This window comes from Varroa jacobsoni, unplaced genomic scaffold, assembly GCF_002532875.2.
Source record: "Varroa jacobsoni isolate VJ856 unplaced genomic scaffold, vjacob_1.0 scaffold_578, whole genome shotgun sequence".
Lineage (NCBI taxonomy): Eukaryota > Metazoa > Arthropoda > Arachnida > Mesostigmata > Varroidae > Varroa > Varroa jacobsoni.
In genome coordinates, this window is record NW_019213480.1 from 109,486 (window position 1) to 134,694 (window position 25,209).

Genomic DNA, 25,209 nt, shown 5'->3' on the forward strand with positions numbered 1-25,209 from the left:
GGACTTTCTATGGGTGTGTCTGTACGCATTGGTTTGCACGTGTGTATGTCTCAAGATGGTGTTTAACATTTACTAGAAAAGGCCAAGCACACAAACCAAGAGTGCACCAAATACGGGGAAACGATTGCAAAAGTTCTGCTGGCTGCTGACGTTACCTCTGCTGTGACTGACTAGTGACTGAAGCCCGAACAAGTTTGAGCAGCAGTATTGGCGATGCCCTACCAGCATAGATAAGCTCTATGCCTATAAAACCACCACTTTGGATTTTACAAAAAACCCCGAAAATTCAAGACTCTCCGCCAAACGTTCGTGCTCCACCTCATGGTTCTACGGCTGAACTAGGGCTAGAATTTGCCCTTGTTCCGCACCTTTACAGCTGTCATACTGAGCCAGTGGAGGGCAACGCGAAAACATTAGCCACAGACAGAAAGGCTTCTACTTTCTGTTTTTTTTTCTTCTACTTCTAAACAGTTCTACGTAGAATAATTCTAGACTTCCACAGCGCCACAGACTATACAGATAGATTGCAAGGACTAGTAGTTGGTAAGCGAAAGAATGGAAACTTGCTGTCGTAATGCAAAGATCAACAAAGAATGCGTCGAGAAGAGGGTCCATGACCCGACAGCTGTTTCGGTGGCACGGGGGCAAGTAAACGTAGCGAACGAGCCAGGCCCTCTTTCAAGATTATCCATCCGTGGTTGTTGATATACGTAGCTTTCAGATTGAAGCTGTGCAAATTTGCCGGATAATGCTTGCTGGGTAGGCTAGCTGAAGGTGCAAAAAAAAAAAGGGAAAAATGAAAAGAGTTGATGACTTGTGCGCTCGATATCTTTCACGCATCCGCATTGATTGAACCGTCAAAAAGAAGTTTGCTCTGACTCTTATGATTTATCCGTCAAAACTAACGTTAGGTCTTGAATAATGATGAATACGACAGCGTCCTGAATGACTTCGGTGGTCTGGAAAATGTTTAGGTGCTACAATAATCTTTAATAGTTGCAAAGAAAACAGCAACTATATATGTATAGTTTTATGTGTTTGATCCTAAGCATGTTTTCTATGTATTTGAGAGGTAACCTCATTGATTTGTCCGGAAGGTCCGTCGTATTGGAATCCTCAGAGCAGACGTGATGTGCTTTGTTTACGTGTACTGTGTATGAATACGTTTTCCTTATCTACATTTTACAATAGAATGTTTTACTCTTACATGAACATCGTTTGAAAAATGGAAATACTTCCGATTTTCTAACAAATACTTTGGACATAGACAACCAGCCGTCAAAGACGCATCAGATGTTTACGTAACACGTCACTTCTTTCGTTTGTTATGCGTGCATATGTTTTATAATAGATCTCATCCTAGCATAGCATGTACTTAGTCTATTTTTGACATATTTACTACTTCGAAACATTTCCTGACTCAGGCAAAAATATATGGAATTAACGTTTAGCCCTGTTTTTCTCAGCCCATAACGCCCTCACCACTGCACCGTCAAGTCTAACTTGGAATAGGTTTTCCACAATTGTCCAGAATAACATAGGCTTACACGTTAGACACGTATATATAAACGCAGCGTTATCGATATGTTGCCTCTTCAAGAGTAGTAACGAGTCTATAGTTGATGGCAAACGCTTGCCTTTCATCGTATGGTTGTACAGCATCACATCGTAATAGTACGACATACGATTATGTCATTGCGCAAAAAATGCCACATCAGTGAAACCACTTGCAACTCCAAGCATTTCCTTTCACCTCTGCTAGCAGTTCCGGCTGTGTTCAGTGTCCTTCGTCCTATAGCTTTGCCGAGATCGCCAATTCCATGCCCCTGGCTCATAGCACCCCGTCGTACTTTTCGATTCTTCCAACTTCTCTGTGGGAGTTGTGATGGTTTGTGTACAGCTGCAATACGACCAGTGGAGAGACTGCAAAAGAAACGACTTCATAGTCCTTTTGGGCCCCTGAAGCTCTGTAAATAAAACACACATAGTCTTTGTTTCTCACTCTGCATTGTCATAAACAGAGCAGGACCAAGAAGCAGCTTGACTAACCCGATGAAGCGCATTAGAAGAGACTGCAAAACGTCGTGAGAACCATCTGCCGCTTGAAAGAAAGTGAAGCTGAACGTAAGACACTTGAAATGGAAAAATAAAAACAACAAATTCTGGCGCCTTTCCAAACGATCGTATTGCGATCATAAACTGATATTTTCTCGTAATTCGCTTACGACCTCCAGCTACCCCCTACGGGCAGAACCTGTGTGAGCTGTAGTATTGCTCATGTTTAAAAGGTAGATACTGCCCAACATGCGTCTTCATAGAGTAAACAGGATTTCCTATGCATATGATGCCTATTAAAACAGGATAATGTACCTTACACCGCGTACGCCTCACATAGCAGCCATTAGCTTAACTGTGTCATGTTCGCATAGACACGCCTCCTACATATTCGTATAAAAATAGTTTCAACACAATAAAAAGGAGATCTTCGAAACCAACTTGATCTCTCTGTACAAGTAAAAAATTAAACACCACATGGCACTTCGGCCTTAAATTACTTGCTATTGAAGTCACCTCGTGCGAACAATAAAGCAGGCACACTTCACATATCCTTAATAGAGATTTGACTTTAGACACCTTTGGAAACACTACTACTGACGTACGCGGACATGGACAGTAGCTAACCTAGGTTAATTTGGAATACACAATTGATAAGTTGTATGCATTTTGAGCCCGTTCAAAACACCTTTGCGTTAGTGATTTGAATAGGATAATATGTAGTCGTAGAATATTATTGCTAGATAAGAACGAATTAGGCAAGATAACTTTGCGAAGAAGGCATTTCGTGCGAAGATCGTCACGCAGTCATTGTATATGATCAGTACACCATAGCAAGACATGGACTGCTAAATGAAGCTAATTATATATCACTTTCATTTCTACCTCATGGGAAAAAAATGCACTCGATGGAAATCGACGATGGACAGCTTTGGTTATTCTTTGACCTAGTGACTTGTAAAACGTGTCACATGTTAGTGGCAGACCCTATTGATCAAAGTAATCGAAGGTTTCAAGAGACCTTGGGTCTAATAAAAATAAAACCAATGCCCTTGTAGTTCACCATTGAATATCACTGTTATTTATATATTGTTCGATTTTACTGATTTAGGCTGTGTTTGCTCACGACTGCGAAGCTGTAGACATAATCTGTAATCAAATAGTTAGCCCCTTACACAATATATGTCTATCAACATACAATTCATCCGTTCAAACATGCCGCTCCTAAAGTAACGCTTACCGCACCGGGGAAAGACTCAGCAGTTTGACAAGTACGGTAGGCACGTTGTGACCACGACATCGCGAATTTGTTCCGTGGACAAATGAAAAGAGAAAACGTTCGTCGAACTCGCTAATTGAGCCACGTTAACACCTCTCCAGCTTCACGTGTGAAGCGGCGGCATTTAACAAAGCCCTCTATGAGCCATCAGCCTAGTAGTTCTCTCACGTTAAGTACTAGTTGCTTCGTCTGTTTCAATGCTTAATGTGTATTTGTCACGAAATGTTTGCGACCTGCCGTTGCAATTGGCCGTTTCCGCCAGCAAAATAAGGCCGCGCACCATCCCCCTGATTCACTGAGAAACGTCATATATCAGCAACAAAATAAAAACAAACAGTGAACGAACTGGGGGTGTTTTTGACCTTATGCTGCTTGCAGAGTAAACGTCTATAAGACGCTCGTAAAGACGCTAATCTTTATGGGGTAGCCGTTTCACCCCTTGAAGTATCTTATTAGGTTTTGAAGTAATATAACGATTCGCGTTAGCAACTTCCCGGATGGTTGCAGACAACGTCCGCCGTTACCGTGCGCCGGATTGAACTGGATAATCACCGTGGGCACCGTTTATGTCATACGTATCATGTGAGAGAAAATCCCGGCAGTCGTTTATCTTCAGTATTTGAAGAGCACATTTGTCTTAAATAGGAAGTGGGCAAACATGATGGCCAGATGGGGCTAACTCCGCACTGAAGTGGTTCCGAAGGGCGCATAAATGGGCCGTGAAAAGCGAGATGCTAAGTCAAAGTGCGAATATGGAGGATGTAGATTCGTTTCAACTAGCCCTATTTGTCAACAACTTTGATTGATGATGGCATATTAAATCGTATCTGATTGCTGTACGTCAGACTGTTTCATTGTTGTTGCCGAAGTACAGTCGAAAATGAAAAGAACATCGTAGCAATTTGTTGTACTGTTGAACTATTTTAGGATTATGTTTGTAATTATTTCTATGCGATAACTTGAATAAGATGTCTTTGGTTTTTATACGCCATTATGTTTTTGAACCATTAGTTTTTATGGTTATTACAAAACAATTTCATTTTATTACTACCAAGTCTGAACACGAAGTTCATCGATGCTAGTGAGATACGTCACGCAAAGCACTCAGATATTATTAATCTATTGTTATTTTAATTTGCTATTCCGCGGATGACTACAGCAAAAGGACCCAGGAAAAGTATTAATAGGTTCAATATTATTATTATCAATCAATATCATTATTTTACAATTTCTCGTACACGCTAGAGTAGGCCACATTTGTCCTTTAGAGGTACATCTACGAAATTAGTGGTCGCATACTTCTCGGCGGTGTAAGGCCGAAAGTCTTCATTTTTCAATACGTTACCTTGGACATATTTGAAACAGCGCACAAGTTATAAACACCTGTCGATGTTGTCATTTTGACATAGCGTGTATCTACGGAAGAGACTGCGATAAGCGTGTAGATGCTCCCTTGAGATAATGCCAGCTAGACAAAAGCTAGGGGTAGTGTCAGTTACAACGATATTGCAATAAAATACTATGGCTACTATTATTACGTCCGTACGTTATATCGTGCAGGACATGAAACCTTTCGGCCATCCTGACAAGTTTGATCTAGGCAAATATGCCCATCTAGGAATTATATTCCATAAGCGATAAGCGACGCACAGGAAATTCTAATCCGGTCAGTCATTATCACCTTAGGCATAGCTACTATCATCTTTGGTAAGTGCGAATATATCTTTTCTTTTTCTTCTTCGGAAATCGGCCGTATGGAACCTGCTGAGCTGATTAAATGATGCCTGCTAAAACTCCAATGAGAGCAAACAATATTAGATAACCTATGGAGGTCCGCAGTTCGCATTAGCAGAAGTGAGGTCTAGGTAGACGGAGTTATCATAAAGCTCACGGCTTAAGCGCTCATCTACGTTTCATTCTTTCGGGACATTGGTACAGCGGCTGCTGGCTAAGTACGGTAAAGTCTGACCATCTACCGCTAGCCCTCTAAGAGTCCTTCGACTGTCTTCTTCCCTAAGCCGTTCTTTGCCTCGGTTTGTCCACCAAGTCTGTCCGTTCTGTCCGCATGTTTTTCCTCAGTGGCCCGGTCTTCTCTTGCTTCATTGCACAGCCACTACTGTCCACATAACCTCTGGTCAGCAGGCGGACGCCGGCTAGCAGCGGGCCGGTACGTTGGCTGCCGCAGAAAGAAAAGTCATTAAAATTTGTAACGCGAACATACAAAAAGCCATTTACTAGCGGCACTATTCCCGGTCCCACTCTAGCCTTGATTTTCGCTTCTTCCTCCTCGTGTCAGCTGTCAGCGGATGTTAACCCTTTAGGGTTGCTTCTAGCGTTCCCCCAGCTCAAAGGGTTCAGGCCGCTGTCGACTCCGAAGTGATAGCAGTTTCGACATGCCATGGCAGCTGCGCGAGGTCCTTATCTTTCCCCAAGTGACGGCGGCAGCAGCGATAACAGCAGTTCGTAAGGAGACGAAGCCTGCTCCCCTTCGGGGTTGTTCCCTCAACCCTCTCGTTCTGCCTTTTCCGGCTCCATCCGCGGTCACTCGTACTCTGCGTTTTTGCTGCTCGTAGAACTCTGTCCAATGCCGCTACAGTCGGCCCATTTCGAAGCTGCCGCTGTCGCCGTTGGTTTCGCCAGCGTCGTACATTTGCCAAGGGCTGGTCCGAGTATTCGCTGTTCGATAGCGTTTCCCGGCGTAACAGGGAGAACTGTTTTGGGGTTGCAGAATGGGCACGAGGAAAATGACGAAGCTGCGAAGCCAGGCAGCAGGAAAGAACCAACGTGTCGGGGCGCTTAATGGCATAGTTCTTTCTTCCCAAGTCCACTTGGATCTATTTTCCACTGCGGATTAGAATATTGTTGCTAATGATCGTGCTATTCTCTGGCCTGCCGTTACATGCCGCCTCATTTGATCACCTTTGCTTATTATTATTATTAATAGCACGGTTTAGTCACGTTCGGTAACAAATTGTGGGGTCTCTCATTGGTCTGTTGAGCAGCAAGAAATTATGGACCATAAAGTTTATGACGAAACTTATCAAACGGAAGATCGCAATTCTATGGTTCACTTGTCACTTTTGATTACATATTTATACTACAAATGATTAACTGCAAAAACACTACTATCAATAAGGTGCAATCATGTGATTTATTATTACTAATTCTAAATCTAACTAATAAATTGTAAGTTGAGCCAAGTAGACAAGTTTGAGCTGTCCCTGTACACTGAATTAAGCGCTTCCGAAATGTTTTTTTCTTTTCTATGTACTTATATACATACAATAGACAACCGTAGAAACTATGGTGGCACCACTAGAAATAGGCCAGTAACTCATTACTCCTGGCCACAATTGGCCGCTTTTTAACTGGACATATACAGACAGCTCTTTAGCTTTATTGTAGAAATATGTTCTCATCACATGGTAAAGTATATACACAGCGTACCAGTATCCTGTAACCACCCACCAACAAAAGCATCAACCTCGGCAAGCATCTGCCAGTCAGGGGCCAGCCGAATTGGTGACGAAAACTTCACGTTTTCCACCTTCACCGCTTACATCTGTCACACTAGCGCTATGGTACTCCTTTGGGATATTTGCTTTCTAGCAAGTCGATGTCCCAGGAGCTTAATCAGTCTCTCGTCCTGTCTACTTCTTGTTACAGCTACCACCACTACTACATGTGCTTTTACTACTTTGACTAGTGGTGTTTTTGGTGAGCTAGTTAGTACAGTTTATAAAGGTAGAGGCTATCTTGGTCGACTTACATAGAGCGGTGGGAGAGAGGCCAATTGGAGCTTCCACAGAGGTCGAAACGTCCTATAAATATTAGTCTCTGCCAACGCGTTCGTCTTCAATGGGTTTGTTCGCAAGCAAGTTAGTCAATCAAAGTATATTCAGCCAGTGGCTTTAATACGCACAAACTACCTGATTTGCTCATAGTGCGTTATCGGTGGCTGCGGTTTCTCTAGCTGGCCGAGGAAGCACTCGGTTCCGGCCTTAGCCAAGTGGACGTCGTGAGTTTACTCAGATGCTACGGCCATTTGTCCTTCTCCACCTCACACGGTTCATTCCAGTACTAACTGCATTATACAATGCTTATTAAACAATTTTTATTTTAGTTAAACTATTTTTATTATTAAATAAATTTAATTAAACAATGTTCACTACATTGTAAGTTATCACTACATTGTGCATTTGCCGTTTCTCCAACTGCCTCGAAACGGCGCTGGCTATAGCACATACTACCGCCTATTTCTGCTAATTCCATGTCAATGCCCCAGGGGTTTGTCAAACAATTTCACCTTAGCCTCTCCGGACCCTTCTAGTGACACCGCTGTCGCTGCTGATTCTGCTATCAGCTGCAGCCAGCTGTAGTCTCTACCGACCCAATTTCTACAGTCGTGGACTATACGATGTTACCGTAGTTACCTACGGAGTCGCATATGGTGCCGAAGGGAAGGAATGGTAAGACAGAAGGTCTTACCGATTGCCTGCTAGCAATGCCCGTGGGTGACTAGCTGTTGAGGGTGAGTGAACAATAAGGCACTACGGAAAACGATGAAGGTATAGGATTGCCGCCAGCTGGCAGCTGCTTTCGGTAGCTTCCCACTCATACAACTGAGTACATTCGAATAGAAATCTAAGAACCCAGATCGGGTGTATATTGTTGATGAGTTGTTGTCGACAGGCTTGAATTTCGCCTCGACGAATTCGCATCGTAATGGTACTAACATATCTAATGGCTAACTCAGATTATTTTCTTGGTATTGACGCACGCATTCGATATTGCCCTATATAGGCCTGTCTCGTTTTTCCAAGTGAACCAGAATAACTTTACCTAACGACGCAGAAATTGGAAAAGTGACGACAGCTTAAGCCTTTCGAAAGGACTGATAGCCGTTTTAGTCTTCATGAAAGGTGCAATGACCTCCGTGGCGAACTCAGTTACAGCCTTAACAGCTCTGTAATGGAAGGACGGTCGCTAGCACAAACGATATGGTTCTCATTCTCATCCTATGCAGCCTGGCGGTTAACTCTTCCGTCGTTTACCGTGCCCATAGCCGACTCACTCCACACAACTCGCCTTTCTTCGCCGGACTTCAACTGATTTCATTGTTTTTCATTTTTCCGAAAATTCACTTTTGTTTCAGGTGGCTGCGTTTAACAGAGATGTCCTCAGACCATGGTCACTTTAACCCGATCGGCTTTAATTGCTAGTGTTGGAACGTTCTCCCCATATACACACCTATTTCATTCTAGCTAAATATATGCGGCATCTAGTTAAAACTCGGCGCCACGCGTGCTTAAATTAGCTCCGCCTGCCCTGGGTTAAGCTTTGTTATATATACACATGGACTCCAAACAGCCCGCTTGTCTGAATCTCGCATGCCTACGAGGCTATACCACATGCCTGTCTTTTTAATGTTCCGCAAGAAATAGAAGAACGGGGCCATAGCGAGCGGTTTGGGTATATGTTGAGGCGTCTGATTTTGGCGGCAGCGGGTGGCGTGCAAAGAGGACAAGTAAACAACTTAAAGGACACTCGTTGTATCGGACTAGAGCTATAGTGAGTCTGACTTGGACGGACGACGGCGAAGGTAGAGGTGGCCGCCCTTTTTATGAACAGCAGAAACCATTATGTCCATTAGCGCTTCGACGCTTGTTGTTGCTCTCGTTGTTGATGTCGCGCCAACATCGCTGATGCTGCTTGCTGCTACGATTATAGAGCCGTAGCGAATCACAATGCAGCGTGTTTTGGAGGGAACGGGTGAAACGATCTTTGCAACGAACAGTGCCTCGCAGTGGCGGCTGAAAAGCTGAGGACAGTTTCGGCAAGGAAGGCTGGTAGGAGTATGTGGCGCTGACTAGAATAGCGACGACCTCGTCGTCTTAGACATAAGCTGGGGCCTGCTGCTCCATCTTGCCGGCGGGTGGTACAACCACCGCAAGCATGTTTCCATCGCACGGAATATCTTTGCCAGGCAGTTATACACGACGGGCATCTCAACCAGGACACCGAATCGGGTTAAGACAGATCCTAAAAACATCGGAAGAGTCACTCAGTAGAACCATACCCAACAGACCACCAAGTTCTGAAGATGTGAATCAACGTATTCGAGTTAGTTACCCTAATAGTTGGTTAACCCTAACACTCTTGCACACGGTCGCCCGTTCTAACCTGTCCACAAGAATATTTTAAGAAATTTAAATATGCTCTGGATATCGATGTCGAAAAGCCATATCTTAGAAATGCAGCAGGTTCCGAATTGGGTTGCAGTCGGTGCTGCTTATGTTAGCTGTGTCAACAGGGACGACTGAAGGGGTGATGAGGATCATGTTCAGTATTGGCGCAATAACCCTACAGACACAGATCTCATGTGCGGGTTAAACGCTGGACCGGCAGCCTCTGACCAAGTGGTAGAGGCAATACGATAAAGGCAGTTTGACCTGGAATGGTGGTGCTAGAGGTGATTGTAGTAGCCGCCGATATTCGTGGGGTTGAAAGAGTGAAGGAGGTGCGAGATCGACGCAAGTCGAAATGGATCAGCCACAGGGCCGACGCGTCACCGTTCAATAAGCAATCCCTCTGTGTAGCTTGCCTATGCCGAGAGTTCTTTACTTTCTTCGCTTTTTGCGTTATCTTTTCTGCTCGTTGAAACCTTCAGCCAACAGTTCCTTGCCTTTAGAATGCCCAAAACACGTCGCCAACATTCTGTCACTGGCTAACAACGCCACGCCTCCAGCGATCTCTCATGCAATGCGCTGTCCGGCATTTGTAAGCGTACGCATCGCTTTTTTGCTCCTTTCAACCCGCTTCCTCTTCCCTTATGAATTCAGTGCATCAGCAGTCACATTCTCGAAGCTACGCCTGCCTGCCTGCGCTTTACACCACCGCCATTGGCGCCGACATCCTTCTCTTGGCCTTACTTCGGGGTTGGTGCCCTTGACAGCCCACTTCCCTTTGCCTGTTTCCCATGCCTCGAAAACTGCGAGAAACCCGGGCGTGGCCGCCGCCGAGCCACCACAGCCCACACACTGCGGTACTGGCGCTGTTGACGGTAGTCGTGGCTGTCACCCGTTTCGTCTCAGTGTTACGTCGGCCCCTATGATCAACAGCAGCCGACTCAGCACAAGCGATACGAGCTGTAGCACCAGGAGTACAAGCCTCTGCTGCTACTTAAGGAGAGCAAGCAGCGGGTACGGGTACCACCGAGCAGCGTCGGTTGCCTGCTTTACTGCCTGTCCCTGGCGCCTTTCCGGCGGCAACGGGAGGCGGCCGCTGTTGCTTCGGCATCGACTGTGTTGCGGCCGTCCGTGGTTGTCGGAGGTGGTGGCTATGCGGGTCTGTGTACAGGCTAGGGGGCGAAGCCAACAGGGGCGTAGAAAGCCGATCGACATCGTAAGACTTGGCGCTGTAGTCGTGGCTTGGCTTGACCGGTGAGCTAGCTGCTGCTGCCGACGGCTTTGGCAGGTGGTGCACATTCAGGCGTGCTGAGCCGATCCTGTCTGTTGCCCAAAGGTTACGGACTCCATTCGTTCGCCGGCGGGCCAGGCGTGGATTCCAACCGGAACCTTTATTGGCCCGCCGCTTAGTCTTCTTCGAAGAGTCCTATTCGTGCGCCACTTTCTCGGTTACGTTGCCGAGACCGACGTTGCTTCTAGCATTGCCGTCAACATGGACAACATTTCTTGTCGCTGAGCCAATTCCTTTTTCTTTTTTCGCTTCGTCGTCATCATCGGCGTCTTCTTCGTCGTTTGTTCGTTCGTTCATTGCCTGACGCAGTAGCAGCTTTCCCTTATCTTCTGCTGCTGCTGCTGCTGCTACGGTTGCTTCGTGTCGCTTTCCTAGCTGATCTTTTCGTCCTTCTTCGTTTGTCGTCGCTGCTATAAGAATCTGCGTTATCGGGGCTGCAACGAAGGCTTTTTCGTGTTCACCTAATAAGGGCTGAGTCAGGCGCGGACTTGCGTCGAACCGAGTTGGGTCAAATGGTGGCCCACAGCAACAGTGCCAGTAGCAGGAGGCCAGGGAGCTAAACAGCAGCTACATGCGATATCGGTGCCGTCTGGGTATCCCCCAAGGACCATTGCGTGTGCCGCTTGTCGGCCGAGTCTGACTAGTGAGAGTATCGTCGAAAGGTTACTGTTCCTAGATGCTACTTCATCACAGTGAAGCAGCTTATGTTGTCAACCACGCAGGACTGTCGGGGAAAGCTATGATATAGCAGACACACACACATAATATATGCAAATACAGTGTATATTTCTCCGTGCGTACGTAGTGTAGAAAGATGAAGTAGTGAAGGTATCAAAAAACATCATTCGGTAACCGATCCACTCATAACATCACAGCGAGACACATGTCATGAACGTGTTGATCGTTCCTCAGTCCTCGCTCTTTCTCCGGAATAATTCAGTTACGTCAGTGTCGTTTGGTTGTTTTTATTCATTAAGGTGTGTGTATTTGCATGCGTGCATGCATATGTGTCATTGATATTTAAAACCTATTATTTCGTGTGTGAGCATTCCACGAAAACGTCAACCGCCCCCCTGATCTAATGAATGCTAAAAATGAAATTTTTCAAAAAAAAAAACGGGCGGCAAGTAAAGTTTCACGTGTAGCTTTGGTGTGCGTATAATCCAAGACGGTGGCACTGAGCGGTCACACTATGGACAGCCAACCGCGAACAGTCAGCTATACCGGAAAACTGCAAGAACAATTTGTAATCAACGGTAGCCCCAGATAACTCTGGCTATCGTCTCGAACAGTGGCAGTACGGCCAGCTTCGTAGAGAGAGCCGCACTTTCTCCGCTCTTCTATTCAATTTATTCGCCATTCAATTTTGTCCAGTCTAACGCATCTTCCTACATAGAGTTAATCGAGTGGAAGTAAACAATTGATGTCCGTATGAAAAAAGTCTTCTATCTTCATAGCTATTTTGAAGACGAAATCCTAATAGATATAGGCTGTGTTAATCATCTGACCACTTTCTACGAAAGACATTTCACAATTTCACTCGCCACTCAGTTGCATCAATAGATCTTTTCTGACTGACGCAGACCTGAATGAAACGTGGTTGCGTGAAGATCGAGCTAGCGCAAAATTCACTTTTAGGCATCTGTAAACAGCAAAATGACGTGTCCGTTATAACGAGCCATAGAAAAATGCACTTCTGGCCACGACCTTCATGCGAAGTAAAGCAAAGCATAATCCTGTGGGTTTAGCTACCTACTCGATCCATCCAAATCACAAGTTTATAGCTGTGTTGTTCGAAATAATCCTATTTGGGTGTGGCTCCGTGCTCTTTCTCCAAATGCAGAATAGCAAAAATTTAACATCATTAATGAATAGTTTAACACTATGCTATTTTTGCAACGAACAAGAATCGCTTGCACAATGCTCGCTGAACTAAACCATTATCTTATCGTACAATATGACGTACATACAGAGGCACGCAAACACGTGTTTGCCATCTGTCTAAATCATTTCTACCCTCTCGGTTACATAACTCTTTCTAAGGCTTTACACATTTTCGTCTTACGTTTATATAATAACTGCGCTACCTGTAAAGATACCAACAGATTTATCAAGCACTTACAATACGCACAAACACGATTAACAAGCATAATTAGTGCGCACTGCGTGGAAAAGGAAACCCGAGGGTAGCTCGGCGAGCGACAACGGAAACCATAGTAAAAGTAGTAGAAGTTCGTATGCACTAATTAAAAGTTCGCCCACCTGTTTTCCCGTGTCCGTTCATTCGTACGATCGCCGGACATACACGGTGCCTTTATGAGTCACGACGGCGTACACCATTTTGGACAACACTGAGGCGACCCTATGTAATTGTAGTTACGCCCTTGTATAAAATGCCGTTTGTTATGCACGAAATTCAACGGACCGCGGGGGAGAATGCGGTTATCATATTGCATAGGGCCGGCTGACTGTCATTTAGAGTCGCGAAATAGGTAAGGCCAGCGAGGGCAATGTGAACGCTGTGCCGTCCTGTTGTGCCCGCTTCTTAAGTCGTAATGGACATCGATGCTCTGCTGTCCGAAAGGCCAAAGAACCCGGTGTGTCGGTAAACGCTACCTTATCCGTGATATAGTTCCGTCCACTTCCTAGCCTCATGGGTTCAAGTATAGCCGTGTCAATAGTAGGAACCCTAAGACCCCAAGAACAACAACAACGACTAACATAGTCCTGACTTACTACTAAACCTGTTACAACGGCGACCTATCTGTACGACGATGAATATTACGCAATAATATATTATGTATAATATCTGCAAACAGAATGGTTACATCCCAATAGTTATACTGACAGAGGCTGAACGCCAGAGAATACCATAAAAGCGTCCTAGAAGAACGTCACTGAGATAAATCAAGCTAAATTGGACGTCAATGAAACAGTGCGGGCATAATTCGACAAATCGTAACTTTGCTGCGAACAGTACAACGTCAAAAATCAACATTAGACCACGTGTGGTGTAAAAACAGCGGCAAATAAGCCTCTACTATTAAGTCAAAATAACTTTCTATTAGTTGTGAGCAAGACGCTTCTCTGATTCAAGCTTCGTACAGCTCTATATGTTCCTCAGTATTCGGTGGAATACAAATTGGCATTCTTGACATCGCTGCCCTAAATCTCTTTACGAATTTCTGTTTCAATCTTATTTTGTGACAGGACAGAACAAGATTTAACAACCTTCCGGGTAAGTCGTTTCGAGATGCACTAGTAACGACTATACACTGACGGGCAATGGCGAGTGGCTTTTCTTACGTAGTTTATCTTCAACAACCATTGTCTCTAGGACTTCTCTCAGTCAACAGTCTCATCCGGCACGAGTCCGCGGGAACGGACGTGTTGATCGGGACCCATCATCTTTTGCAAACGGGGCTTTGAGCTGACAGACCCTGATATCAGAAACACCAATTCCTTCCTTGTTTCCCCCTTTTTGTTGCAAAACTCAGCTAACTAAGCAGATTAGGATAAAGGTTTGTGTAAAACTAACGTGAAGACTACTTTCAAAGACTAGCGTAAGGCAGTGATGTGTGGAAGACACTGCGTGCCGCTCTAGCCTCCCGTCTAGCCTCTAGTTAGCTTTGTTCCGACCTCCCGTTTACTGGGAACTAACTCCTATCCGAACAAAACCGACTTTCGGACGGGATGTTGCGTTTGAGGCTTATTCTAATCTGATGATCCAGACACAAACGGGTTTTCAATAGGCGCCGAAGGACATTATGCACTCGCGCACATAAGCAAAAAGCAGAAGACAGTAGGCCCAAACAACCGGCAATACAGCGAGAAACACAAACACACGTCAAAGCATTCACAACGTTTAGAAGGTCTCGCAGATGCAAACTCATGGCTAGCTTGCCACGTCACGTCTCGGTAGGCGATACCAGGACAGACGAAACCGTTTTTATAAGCCCAACGATTCCTAGCTATGATCGTCCCTTGTCCGCCGAAACCAGTCCTTGGTTGGATAGCCCTCATGACGAGGCATTCAGGCACGTTTGTACAGTGTTAAGAGGTTGTTGGCAACGTTTCAATAACATACCCATAGCACCCCCTATGGTCCAACCCCAAGCAAAGCCAGGACACTAAATAGCTGGGGCTGAATAGCACCAGAGTCGTGGCCCCTTGTGCAATAACTTTGGCAACGAAGACACTACAACACCACAATGCTCGTAGCGAAGACAACCAGCCGCAGGGGCAACAAAAGCCCTGGACTATCGCCTTCGACTACCAGTCACGGCGACCACAATTTCAGTTAGAGCACTAGAAGCATTGGGGCGGCAGCAGTAATAGCCGTAGTACAACTCGTTATTGTTGTGGTCTAATCAATGAGCATTGTTCGGTTCGCAATGACGATCTATCGTTTGTTCAAACGAGCAACGAGTAGGAGTGCTACTACGAAAAAAGCAACGAGCGGTCTCTAGCGAACAGAAGCAATGGTCCCAGTAATGCTTTCATTACGTGGTATTTAGTAGCAAAGATTCAGCTCGACTTCACCAAGTCATCAGATATCGATGATTGAATGCACACGCTCATCAATGGCGAAAAGCATTTTCATGCCGCAAAAGAAATATTACCTCACGTTATTAGAAGAGAAAGAGCAGTTACACGAATCTCTGCATTAATTTGATTAATGTCGACCGGCTCTTCATCGTCTCAAATAATACTTTTGCTAATATTTGCTGCTTAAAAGCCGCCTTTTAATGCTTTGTCACATACCTGAGCTTTTAGATAATGCGTCTCTATCCATCACTCGATCCTCGCTGCCTTTTCAATGGAAAAAAATCACGTTAGACGGTTGTTTCATTGCTAGCCTGCTGCACCTTCCTACAAAATTTCCGCCTGCAATTGCTCCTCCTGAACTCGAAAGTTTACCGTTGATCAGATGAAAATTCAGGGATCTGAATCTCTGCGATCTGATGACAGTCAATATCCGTAGTGCGGATTTATCTTGTATTACCTCACTGATTAACAGAAATTCTATAGTTACTATGTCCTCTGGTAGTGTGTACGAATCAAAGCCTGTTTAACGTAATTTATATCATAGTACAACAGCCAAATTAGCTATGAGACTCGTTTATTAGTCTTGAGTCGACGTCAACCTGTAATGTATAGCACCCCAGAATAGCAAAATGAATAAAAGCGCTGAGGCTTAATCAAAATTTATGACGACAATAAGCCTTCTATCGGCTTGATAGAGCCTAGTTTGGCCGGAAGATGTCGCGTGATGATTTTTCAATGGGGTAATATTGTAAATTTAGTGGCCTGATGGTAGTGGATTATATTGATGCAATGAATTGATGACGGATAGCGGTCTCCAGTAGAACAACGAAATGCGTCTGAGGTATGAGCTCTGTTGAATCACAAACAGAAATAACCGTGAACTTGTCGTTATTTTTTCATTGCACTGCATTGCATTAACTCATTGCACAAATTACGACGCTAATTGGAACATTGCAGATCAATCATTTGTTTATTCTGTCGTCTTATTAAATTTATTGACATATGGCTTACTGTCAGTTGTTGATCTCGGTTGATTCGATCGCGGCACTGTAGCGTGATCCAACGTTAGCTGAATCCTATGAAATGCGCGCATATCTAAACGCGACGTTTAAGTGTATCACGCAAAACAATGATACATGGTTTAGTCCTTTGTTTGGCCACTCCCTTACGTCAAGGACTCTTCGACTACTTTTACTGGCCGAGAAAAGACCTACGCAATCTGCACTAACGTATTATACGAGCAGTACTTTTTCGTTATTTTCATACAAACAGATGATTAGGGTCAACCGCGTGTTTAAATACGTTTTTGCACAATTGATCTCATGTGAAACAAAAACGCATACACACACATCCACGTTCTTTTTCAGTTTGCGTTTAAAAATATCATAACGGAACCTCAACACAGAAATAGTACGGGCTTTTTCGATTTTCTAATGATGTCACTTAGGTCTGCATTTCGATTATCATTTTTCATTTTATTGCTTGTCGTAGTAAAACCACAGCAGGAGCAGTTTTAACCGTCAAAGCTGTAGTTATGCGATCGAAGAAACGCAAGGCCAGTCTACCGTCGGATTTTGCGGAGACGATATTACGGGACGTTGGCAAGCCGCCGAAGCGGCGCTAGATGGTAACGGGGCTCGGCTTCCGAGCACAAGTGAAGAAAGGGGCAACTTCTATTCAGTAGAGGAACAGCAGGCAAGTAAAAGCGTTACTCTCCTCAATGGGGTAGCAATAGGTGAAGGCGCAACCAAACGGCAAGGGCGACGATCGATGAAATAAATTCCTTGACAGTTTTTACTCCCAGCAAGGCACAAGCATCAACCCCAGTAGCCAGTGAAGGCTAGAGAATCAGGTCTCATCGCCAACCCTCTAGGATAAGCCAACCGTCAAAGGGGCAGGTCGACGCACCGCACCCCACAGCGTCGTACACTCTTATTATTATTCTTCTTCCTATTCGTTCAGAGTGGAGGAGTTTCAGAGTCTTCGACGGAGGCGATGGCAAAGCGAAACCGATAACGCCGTCAGCGACGTCAATAACGACAAGCAATGGTAAAATGACAGAACAAATTTCCACGTCAGGGACCCTGCCCCCGAACTCCATCCCGCCCTGTCGACGTAGCTATGACTAAAATGGCGACCAAGTCTCCACCCCTGCTCTATGGCGACCCTACTGCACTACTGATGCTGAAAACGCCAGTGGGTGGACCAACGGGATGCCGGTTCTTGCGAACTTCTAAATATGGTGAAGGCAATAGCTAGACCAGGAGTACATATCTGCAAAAACAAAAATAGCAAAAAAATCGATTTTTCTTGTTTTTAATTTTTACTGCCCACAATATCCGTTTATGCAGTATTGGCGTCCATACTTTTCTCGGTTATTTAGCACAAGCACAATACTGTAAAGAATGGTAGCGGTGGCCAATCATTATAAGCAGACATTTCGAGGGGCAAATGGATCTGACCATTGCTTATACACGTTGTGCATAATTAGAATATGTAATGAGGAGGTAAAAAAAAAATGAGGAGGTAATAAAAAAAAAGGTAATTGATTATTATTTAGATTAGACAACTGTTTCTGACTGAACTGAAGACAACAATTAGATACTCTTTCGACTAATTCGACCTCTTGTCTACTCACGTTGTCTGAGGTGCCCTTACCAAAGTTGCGGAAAGGTCACCGAACTGCGTTATATGAAAAAAAAACGAGCCTCAGACAAATGTAGTGTCCGAAAATAAGTGAGAACTAATTCGCCTGCTCGGCTCGATGAAATGTCGAAACGATCGTCTTTTAGCTTTTATAGAACTGCCGTTACTCAGCTCTTCTGTTTCCCATTTAAAAAAGGAGCCGAAATAAACATTGGTAGAGTCCCTCCGTCCTACGTCCAATTATGGCCGTGTTCGGGAAGGCCGAAGAGACGTTCTACATGAGCATGCATGCACTCTACATTTTCGTTGAAGCAAAAACTGAAGACGTAGAACAAAGCACAAAGCAGTCAAAATGGTGCACAACGTGAGCAAACTCTGTTGTTCCGTAGCTGGCGATATCCATGGGACGAAGATGGGCTGGTTCAATTAGAGTCGCATGTCTCTTATAGTTGGGCCCAGCTGGGTATGGCAGAGTCCGGTCTGGCCTGCGGGTTTTCGTATGCGTTCTCATAGGAGAACTCGCGTTTGCTCAAGCGTTCCGTCTGCTTCTGCAGCTCCTTCTGCCTCCGGCTTTCGGCCCTGCGCAATTCTCGTTTTACCACTACTTGCCTTCCCTAGACACTACCGTGTTCAGAAAAAATTACGCAAAGACTCATCCAATTTGCCCTCTATCACGCCCTTCTACCTGAATTAAATTGCTTTTCAAACTGCGAATTTTTGCAAAACCCAGCGCAGCTCCAGTAGTAATAGCAGACGATGATGAGGAAAAAAACAGCTGTCGTACAGCCATAGTACACAACAGCACATGTCCACAATGCCCAGTAAAAACCGACTAGTGAATGGATGCGGTTGAATGTGTTCAGATGAACGCCGGAAGCTATGTAGCCTGGGCTGGGGCAGCAGCGATCTCTACCTGTATTGGCCGAGAGGCAGTGAAAGCTGCGAATCATTTTACAAGGACAAATGAAGGCAATTCCGCTGAACTATATATGGCTAACTGTAATGTAATGGACAATGCGGGAAAGTCGATAGAAACCTTTTCATATTATCTGAAATAGCCACAGGCTACAGCGGAGTAGTTTCTTGGGTTACTCTCTAATAATATTGACTGCTTACAACCGTCCTTGATAACAATTGCCGGTTCACTGATTCATAGGCAGAAAAATGCCCTATTATTTATAATTGTTACCTATCATTATTGGTATCATATATTGCTAGATGCAATGGATACCGGATAACCATCGAACAATAATATGTCGAATACGCCGCCCATGGGGCATGTCTTTGCTTACTGGCCGATACGATTGGCTAAACGAAAATGTCAATCACCACTGTTTTTCGGTTTTTCTTCTTATCCTAACCGAGTCAGGACGTATAGTTTAGAGAGGCGGCATCGGGAACGCCGACACTGCAATCACCACCGTTTATTGTGATGGTCCATTCTGTTACGTTGATGCCACCTATGTCTGCCGACCAACGGCTTAAAGCTGCAACTGTTACTGCGGAACTGCGCTACCTCTAGATTGCTGCCTTGTGTCTCTCCAACGTGGCTGGCTACCGTTGCAGCATAACTCAGGAATATGACCTAGCTTTTCTACCTGCCTGGACGCTGTGGTTCGCCTCGTCGAAAGAAGTCATCAGGTAGGAAGCAGCAGCCACACAGCGGTCGCAGCGCGCACCCGACCTGCAACAGAGTATGAGGCATTGCACCGACCGCCTAGCTGGTTTGATGGCAAAACGAAGTGTAACGGGATGTAACAAGGGAAAAAATAGGAAACTCGGGGGTCCGACCAACTCGTGGTGAAAGTGTCATCGTAGAGGTCAATGCAAGCGCAGCAACCTCTGCCATGTAAATTTGAAATCTGCGGGTCGCCTTTGCCGTTGTAAATGCATAGAGTGGCAGAAATGTATGGCGATAGAGAGGGGGGAAGGGGGGGGGGGTAAAGAGCAACCATGAAAACCCTAGGGCTGTAAGAATACTGCATCTAGACTCGGATTTGTCTATTGCTCCGTTGTACTTATCAGCACCGTTGGAGACGACAGACACCGGAATTTCAACAGCAGCGCCAGTGCATCTTGCACCACTGCCAAGCACTCTATAATTGCGTGCCAACCGATATTTTCGGTGACTGCCGTGCTTTCTTGAATCTTTCGACTTTTCCCACAATATATACCGCCGATACGCCTTCACTCCCCACATCTTCGTCATTTTGGATCTGGTTGTATCACACAATTTCGAAACCAGCTATGGCAAACCTAGGTAACGGAAACGTTACTCCAGGACGTATACGTGTGTCAAAACAACGCAGCACGTAAAAAAATCACGGTTCCACCAAGATCGACCATGCTACTTATGTAAAACGTACAAGTCAAGTTACCTCTTTAACCCTGATCAATTCGCTTGTTTTTAGTTTCGGCTGCATCGGCGAACGCAAACTCGAGCACATCGAATATATCAAGACTAACGCGTCTGTACAATGCTTTTCCTCAGTGTCGTAAAAATCGATCCACCTAGATCAAGCGACCCTGGCTAGATTATCGGAAACGCAGTGCCTTCTGCCTGCAAGCAACGAAACATGTATACAGATAGAGGGGAAAAAAATCAAACTGAAATGAAATGTTTTCTACGAGAAGTCGATGGCCGAGTGACTGCTGCCAATGCGAGTTCGACCCTGGGTGTACAGCGACAGAAGCAGCCCAGGCCAAGCAAGCGCGAAGCTCGTAGCGACATGACGCCGAGAGCCGCCACTACGGAAGACAAAATGGTTAGTGCGCGAGGCAGGAACGACGTTGCTCATCAGATACAAAACTAGTCTGCCAACCAGGATTGATAACCAGATAGGATTTTGGTGAGTTGGAAGCGGTAAGCTAGCATACGTCGTATGTAGTGAAAAAAAACACGACTACATAGAACGGAAAACGCAATGCCTTGAAAAGCACCAATCGATCGCATTAGTGTGAGTATGAACTATGATGATCGCGCTGCAGTCACGTCGGGGCCTAGCAAGTGCATTCTCGGTTGTCGAGGAAGCTCGAGATTGAATCAAAAGTATTTGGTCACTGACTAGAAATCTGATGAGTTAGAGACTTCAGCGCATTCCTCTGGCCTCGTAAAACGTCAGCTGGGTCTTTGCACCTATTTGATTTGATGGCTCAATGGTGGCAAAGTGTATCTTCGACATAACCTTAATAGGTTGGAATATTGCAAAGTAAGTTGCTACTCTCGACCAAAACTAAAGAAGTCGAGTGAAACGAGTTTCAGGCTGTCTTTTGCACAAACAGGTAAAAAATTAGCGTGACTTCGCTAGAGAGCAAGATACACTGCCAGTTCCTAGTTGACGAATCAAACAAGTCATCCGGGATTCGAGTCTCTAGCATGGGGCAAAGCCCCCACGATACAAACTGTCGATAGTGACAGTGGTTTCATCTTAACTTTCATTTACTATGCAAGCGCTGCCTGGCATCTTCCCAGCCTTATCCGATGCAGTGGTGTCTCTGCTCAACTGCGCTATTGCTTTTACGTCGTCCAAAAAACGCCTTTGATTAGGGTGACCTAGGTCTACTTGGCCCATTTTTCTGCCAACTCATCTCTACATAGCACTTTTCGGTACTGTGAGATCGAAAACAAAATAAAGTACGATCAACTTTTACGGTAACTACTACAAGGATTGCTAACAGGCAATATTAAATAACTCAGTTTATAGATGAACACCGTCGTAATGGTTTGCCATTGCAAAATATGGATCGATTTAGCTAAAGTCGAAATATCAGGTTAACTAGGCGCACACAAAGCATCGACCAGTTGTTTGAACACATGTGTGTAATTAAATATGAGCCGTCTCTTACAAAGCAACCCGATTCCTTTCAGGCCGGCGATCCTATATACTTGGATGCAAACATAGAGCACCGTCACTGCAGTGACAAGACCGTCATTCTGTTGCCAGTTTATTGAACATATGGCTGATGTGATCGGGGAAAGCTCAAGGAAAAGAAGGCGATGACCGCGCCTAGCCAGCGGCGGAGCCTATGTCGGACAATGCCCTCAAATCAGATCCCATTACCCTTTTCTCCTTGTTTTCCGTTTTAATAACGATTTCCTTTGGTTGATCTACTCTCGGCTACGAAACAACAGCAACACCGGCCTGCGACGTCCCACCAGTAGCGGCTGTAGCGCTAGCAGTTCCACTAGTCGCAGAGCAGTATAATGGATAAATCGTGTTCTGTCTTCACTTCACTTCCTTCGCCCTCGGAACAGCGGTGGCCCATCCGCATCATCTTAGTACTAGTGGTCGCTGAGGCCTACTGCAAGACCCGCTCAAACGTTCGTCAGTCTGCTTTAAGACAAGGGTTAAGTCTTGCTGGACTTGCTTTTCTTAGACTCGAGCGAGCTTGCTGCTTTTCACTCGCTACTGTGTCCCTTCTCTCACTCCCGGACTCGTCGCTACCAGTGTAAGATGGAGTTCGACGTCACTAATGGAATGAACCCGTAGACAGCAAGGCCAGCATGGTCGAACGATTCCGACGAATCTACCGGCATGTGGTGAATCTGAACATAGACAAACCGATAAAATGATGCAAGCCAAGCAACCCTTAGATAGCACGATTGTGCCCAAAAGTATTCAGCCACCATTTCAGGACGGTTGGTATATTTTGCTTACTTATAGAGCTCCCGATGTCTGTTTTTTTTGCCTCCGATTTCTCCTAGACAGTATATAGAATAAATATGGCGTCACCGGGCTTGCGAGCGGGCTATCCCGCGCAATCCAAAGTCGAAGCTTCCGTCATTGCTGCTATCTCAGTCGCCGTCCTTTCCTGGCCTGTCTAAGTAAAATTTACGCGCGATAACCTTTATCGTCATGCAGCAACGGGATGAAGGCGGGAGCGATGCGACTTCTCAGCGAAGAGTCGAAGAAAATGAAAACGAGAATGCTGGCTAATGAGAAAAAACTGGATAAGAGGACTACGCAGCACGTCGTGCCGAAAGGTAGCCATTGGTTAGGACAATGTCGAACGAAGGAGGTAGGGCGGATGGAACCGTCTCCATTGGCGGTGACCTCGGGCACTCCTGAATAACTAGGCAAAATGAAACCGGATAGAAGGAAGGGCAAGCGATAAAGGGTGGGGGTGCCGAGACGTTCGAGGAATTTCTTGACGATAGGGATCAGCGGTAGTAACTGCGACGGAGAAAGCAATTCTGATTATTTTAATTAAAATTTCCATTTTATATTCACCATTTTCTAACGATAATTGTCATCAGAAATTTCATACCCATTCCGTATCTTCCATCAATAGTATATTCCGTGTACGTTCTATTCGACAAATTACCAGCAGACTGAAGTATTTAGGCGAACACATTAACATTGGGAGCATGATAATAAACTGTCTAGGTAAAAGGAACTTAGTGCCGGACGGCCACTGCCAAGCACCCGAAAAGACAACTAGTGGAAAACAACAGGCAGCCAACATACAATGAAAATCTTTATTGTTCGCAGTGTTCCCATGAAACGTTGAATGCTAGCAGCCAGCCCCTAGGGACTAGCCTGCACTACAGCGTCAGGTACGCTGCCTTTATGAAACGTGGCGCACCGCGACAGCGGCAGGCCGCGGTAACTTGATGGGTTGATGGTGATTCGTTCCGCCAAGCTTGGCTTCAGTACCGACTAAGGCTGACGTAGAGGCAACGCGCAAAAGGCAGATAGTAAGGTCCGCCATCTCGCTCCTTTCGTCTACCTATTCGCTTAAACAGTCGACCAGTAAACGGAAGAGTTATCTGCACAAATTCGTTTTATTGCACTCGATAGAACAGCACATGAACGAAGCAGGCAATAGCTTAGCGGCGACACTCGTTTCTGCTTTCTTTAGCCGCTCAACAGCTTGAGGAAACTTAAACAGTACTTGGCTCGCTCTGATCTGATTTGTGGTTCTTGTTGCGTTTTGTTGGATCGTAACGGATCCTGCCCTCCCGGGTCAGGGACCCTTGTACCGGGTCAACACGTCAAGCTCTCAAGCGAAGCTCACTATCCAGAATGGGTTATGACTGAGGCAAACCGCTGAAGCAGAAAACGGGTAGAGGAACAGAGGACGAGATTTATAATCTGACCCGAGCTGCTGCATCAGACTGACAGACACAGCAAGCAATTGTCTGGCAGAACCTTTCGGCAGAGGCTAAAGCAAGCCTCATGGATGGCCGCGCCGCGTCGGCTGTGTTCTTAGGACTAATCTCCATCGAATAGTTAAGGAAAACCGCACTCAGAAATGAGGCGAATAAAGACTTCCCAACGTCAGCGCGTGATTTCTACACCGCGGAAATTGTTTTAAAAGGATTTTTGTTGGTATGCCTAAGGTTGGTTAGGTTTCGGATAACCGTACTTCGTTTAATGTATTAAAAAAAACAAGCCTTAGCAAGACGACGTGACTATTTAACTTTGGCTTATATATAGTACAAGGAAAAACACAGAGGTAGGAATTTGCATTCATAATTTTCTAATCCGCGAACGTACCTGACGCGGCATTCATTTAGTATATAAATATTGTTCTACATTGAACTGTTTAGCTATACTTGCAAGTGAAAGTGGTTCCCACAGAATAACTGGAAATCGCACAAGGGACGATAATCTTGCTGCCAAAAATGCCTATTACCAAGATGGTCTGAACCCATCCAAGATTCAATCATGACATCGGGTAAACAAACTCTTGCTCGCTCTAGAGACACACACATATATATATATATGTAAAAAGCTCAACTTTCTCGAAGTTGTAGGCGTTGTTTGTATTTGATGTACTGTGTGTAGTTGATGCGGCAATCATTTTTGAGACGAAATTTAATCGTAGACTTTGAAAGCATTCTAATTCGCATATTCGGAAACCTGAGTCAGTTTTAAATGACAATAAGCTTTCCCGAAAAACCGGTCCAGCCAAAAACTTACGAAGGCGCCGTCGGCGGTGAAATAACACAACCCATAGGGATACAACCCAGGGATATACGTACTAAATAACAAATATACTTCACTTGTAGATTGCAGCACAAGGAAACCAAAAAAGGGAACCAAAGATACGAGGCATAGAAAGCGAATCGGTCATATCCAGCATAGCGCATCTCAATTTCGAGACGATGTCTTGCTTAATGCAACCTTGCCGCATTTGCCATTGAGGCAGCTGGGCTATCCCCAAGGGGTAGGAACCCGAGATGATATCATAGTATA

General features: G+C 45.1%; 1 protein-coding gene and 1 long non-coding RNA gene across 2 annotated transcripts in view; one reads left to right on the top strand and one right to left on the bottom strand.

Moving 5' to 3' along the window:
• The window catches only part of LOC111261651 (uncharacterized), a 94,745-nt gene that overhangs the window by 29,697 nt on the left and 39,839 nt on the right, over window positions 1-25,209 (top strand). The window lies entirely within an intron of this gene.
• LOC147753301 (uncharacterized) lies at window positions 1,620-3,641 on the bottom strand. The gene is made up of 2 exons (XR_015311624.1): window positions 3,296-3,641; window positions 1,620-2,095 (listed from the first exon to the last, which is right to left on the bottom strand). It is a non-coding gene; the product is annotated as an uncharacterized LOC147753301 (long non-coding RNA).